Genomic DNA, 3,916 nt, shown 5'->3' on the forward strand with positions numbered 1-3,916 from the left:
AAGGACCCTGAGTTGTACAAAAGATTTTTTTTTAATTGGCTTGCATTTCACACTAGGAAGTAATAGGTCCTGGGCTTTTGCAGGCTTTTAAGCCATTTTGGATCACCACTTGACAGGGAATCACAACCAGATTAGCTCCCGTTTAGTGGTTACGACGCTGGCTTTATGGACAGACACGCTGGCTGGGGTTCAGCCGTGATTCTACCACTGCTAAGCTGTGTGGCTGTAAGCAGGGCCCCTACCTCTCTGGGTCAGTTTCCTCTTGTGTAAAGTGAGGGTAGTAATGGCATCCACCTCACAGCATCGCTTTGAGGATTCAGTGAGTTCATAGACGTAAAGTTGTGCCTGGCCCAGGGAGAGTGCCCGCCCCCCCAAAGACGTAAAGTTGTGCCTGGCCCAGGGAGAGCGCCCGCCCCCCCCCCCGCCAAGGATTAGCTGTCCCTATACCCATGTGCCAGGCCAGGTGCCAAGTGCTTTTCATAGATAGTCTTATTTAACCATCACAGTAAGGTAGGCTTTTGTAGATGATGAAACTTAGGGCCAGAGAGACTAAGTGACTTACCCTAAATCCAGGTGGGACCCAAACAAAGGAGAGTGTGACATGGTCCCACCTCTGGCTCTTAGCCACCTCTGAATGATGCCCACGTGTCCCAGCGTCTCGAGGGGGTGGGGGGGCGTGGGGGTGGAGTAGATGGTGGCTCAGAAGCCTCCCGACCCTGGATTCCCCTCTTCTGGCAATTTTTAAAGGGGGTGTGGTGGGTGGGGCATACATAACAGGCTGCAGACACCAGGTGTCTGAGTGGGAGAAGCTCAAAACACTGCCCAGTTGTTACCCAGCAAGACTCCGAGTGCCCAGGGCTCAATGCCCACAGGCCCGGCCAACCTGCCTCTGGCCACCAAAGTGGGGCTTCACAGGTCTCACTGACCCCCAGCTCAAACTCAAAAGGCTGTTTTAGGTGTGAAAACTTGGCCAGAGATCTCCAAAGATAATCTAGGAGACCGAACAAATTTTAAGCACAAGTCACAGAGGCTGGACACTTATTCAAAAATTCATTCTCCTGGTTCCCTGAAGCTCAGTTTTCTCATCTGTAAAATGGGGATAGTAGTTCTTAAAGCATAATGGTATAGTGAGGATTTAATGAAATAAAGCATGGGGCCTGGCACACTGTAAACACTGAATAAACTAGATTTTTCTTCCTGTTATTTTTTCCTTGTTATTCTCTTAAATAAGCCTCCTCTCAAGGATAAGCCATGACTTTGACCTGCATGTTACAACAAGAGTCCTGAGCCAAATACAACATTTGAGAGCCCTATTGTGTACAAGGGCCAGGGTGGCAGAGGACACGTTAGGAACACGACACAGCTCTACCCTCTCTGACGGTCACAATGTACATTCACATTTTTTTTGGCCTTGCTGCACAGCGTGCGGGATCTTAGTTCCAACAACCAGGGGCACACCCCGTGCTGTGCCCCCTGCAGTGGAAGCTCAGAGTCCTAACCACTGGACTGCCAGGGAATTCCTTGTACATTAACATTTTAAAGGCTCTCAGAAATCCTGCAGTACATACACTTGTTTCGCTTTCTTTAACTCAGTATTTCCTGGGTTATTTATTCTGTCTTAAAGACTTTTTGGGTTTTGAGGTTTTCTGTGGCTGTCAGTGGCACTGTACACCAGAATCTCTGCTGTTCCTCTTTTGGGCAAAAGGTAGACTTGCATTTCCCCCATCCATGTGACTTGCTTTGGTCCACTAGCTATAGGCAGAAGGGAGAGGTGTCACTCTGGATGGAGACCTTTAAGCACCGTGTTCCTCCCCCACCGTTCACCCCGACCCTTGAGGGCCTGGGACAGGCTCAGCCTGGGTCAGGCTCAGCCTGGGTCAGCCAAGTCCGATGGGCATGTAGTCTGAGGAGTGAACCTTTTGGGAGTCTGGGAGTCTTTGTTAAACACAGCATAACCCCGCCTATCCTAACTGATAAAATCCCTAGCGCCATCTGCAAGGACACAACGTTCCAGAAAATTTGGTCTATGAAGTGCTGATCTGGTCCCGTCACTCGGAGGAATGAAGATTAGTGACTACACTGGTTCCCTGGATAAAGTCAAACCCCAAATCTCAGAGGCCACGAGGAAGGGACGCTGGGTCTTCACAGATCGCCGCAGAGGTCACCCCTACTCTTAGTCTGGGGCACCCTGTGGTGTGGACTCCCTGGGGCTGCAGCCTTGGTCTCCTTATTCCTTTCCCAGAGGGCGGGCACCCCGAGTGAGGGGGCTCGCCTCCATCCCCCATGTCCCCAGCGCCTGTTGCCTGAGGAGTGAAGGTGAGCCGGTGAGAGGAAAGAGCGCGGGCACTGGCATGAGGCAGAGGCCCTGGGTGAGCAGGCAGGTGCTGGAGGACCAGGCTCCGAGCTGCCGGGGGGCACCGAGGGAGGGATGCCCAGCAGGAAGGCGGCTTCTCCGTGTGGGGAGGTGGGGGTGACTTGACTGGGTTTGAGGCGGGGTGCAGGCCGCGGGAGCCCGCCGGGAAGTCGTTGCAGCAGCCCAGGGCAGGGGCGGGCTGGAGGAGAGGGTGGGGGGACTCAGTGCATCCCCAGTTCCTGGCTCAGGTGACTCAGCTGATGATAGAACCAGGGCAGCTGATGAGGGAGCTGAGGGGCTCTGCACTGGAGGGAGGATGTTGGGGAGCCGATGAGGGGGTAGGTAGGGGGGTAGGTGGGCCCTCACCTGAGCCAGAGACCGGAGGGGGGAGGGGGTTCCTCGGAGTGAGCGAGGCCTCCCCAGGAGTGGTTGTGTGCAGGCCCCAGCCCTGGGGAAGAGCCCGGTAGCCGGGATGGCGTCGGGGAGTCTGCAGTCCCAGAGGAAGGAGAGGGATCCGGGAAGGAGGGTCTGGCCCTCCACGTCCAGGACAGAGAATGTGGAGGCCACCTGGCCCGGCAGGACCGTCTGGGGCAGCGGGACCATAAACCTTGGGGGTGGGGAGGTCGCAGGGGAGTTTAAAGGAGCCTGGCTGTGAGGCAAGGAAAGCAGCGCTGTGGCTCCTCGCGAAAGATGCAGAGACGAGGGAAAGCACTTTCACGATCACATTTATTATAAATTATTTTCCGATGAAAGGAATACTTAGAAATTTAATATACAATGCAATTACAGATAATGGCATATTGGTAACCACCGTCGGTGTCCTGGCATACATCCTTTCTACACATACATGCCCACACACGTCTTAATTTTTAACAGGACTGGGCTCATGCTTTGCACCAATTTCTGCTGTTTACCAGATAGACTGTTGCTCCCTGGCATTAAACAGGCTGCACTGATGATTCCCCAGGGCGTAAATGGACCATAAATAGAGGGAGGCTTTTATTTAACAAGGTGAGAGGAATTTGAGGATGGTTTGCATGCTGATGAGAAACCAGCTGTGCTGGAGAGGTGAGGGCCTTGGTCGGGGGGGATGGTGAGGATGTGGGGTGAGTGACTTCCGGGAGCAGAAAGATGAGGAGATGGGGTAGCATTTAAGGCACAGGTGGGAGGGCAGCCTTGGCTGTTTCCAAGAAAGTAATACACTTCCTTGTCTCACTGTCCATTTTTAATTTTATAATTTTAAAAATTAGAAAATATATGCTCATCATAAGAAGGTTGAATAATTACAAAAAGTAACAAGAAAATAAGTCCCATGTAATCCTATCTTAACATATTTCTTGCCTTATAATGATCACAGAACTGGTGTATAGAATACTATCTACATGGAAATAACCTGGCTACTATAAAACACTGCTGAAGTGTGGTTGTATCTGCTTAGACCTACGCTGTGGTTCTGACGGAAAAGGCCACTGGGAACCCTGACAGACCACGGAGAGCCGACCCCCTCTGCGGGCTAGTGGCCAACTTTTACAGCCTGAAGACAAAGAAAATTCCTGCTGGCAG

Source organism: Lipotes vexillifer, unplaced genomic scaffold (genome assembly GCF_000442215.2).
Source record: "Lipotes vexillifer unplaced genomic scaffold, Lipotes_vexillifer_v1.1 scaffold382, whole genome shotgun sequence".
NCBI classification, from domain to species: Eukaryota; Metazoa; Chordata; class Mammalia; order Artiodactyla; family Lipotidae; genus Lipotes; species Lipotes vexillifer.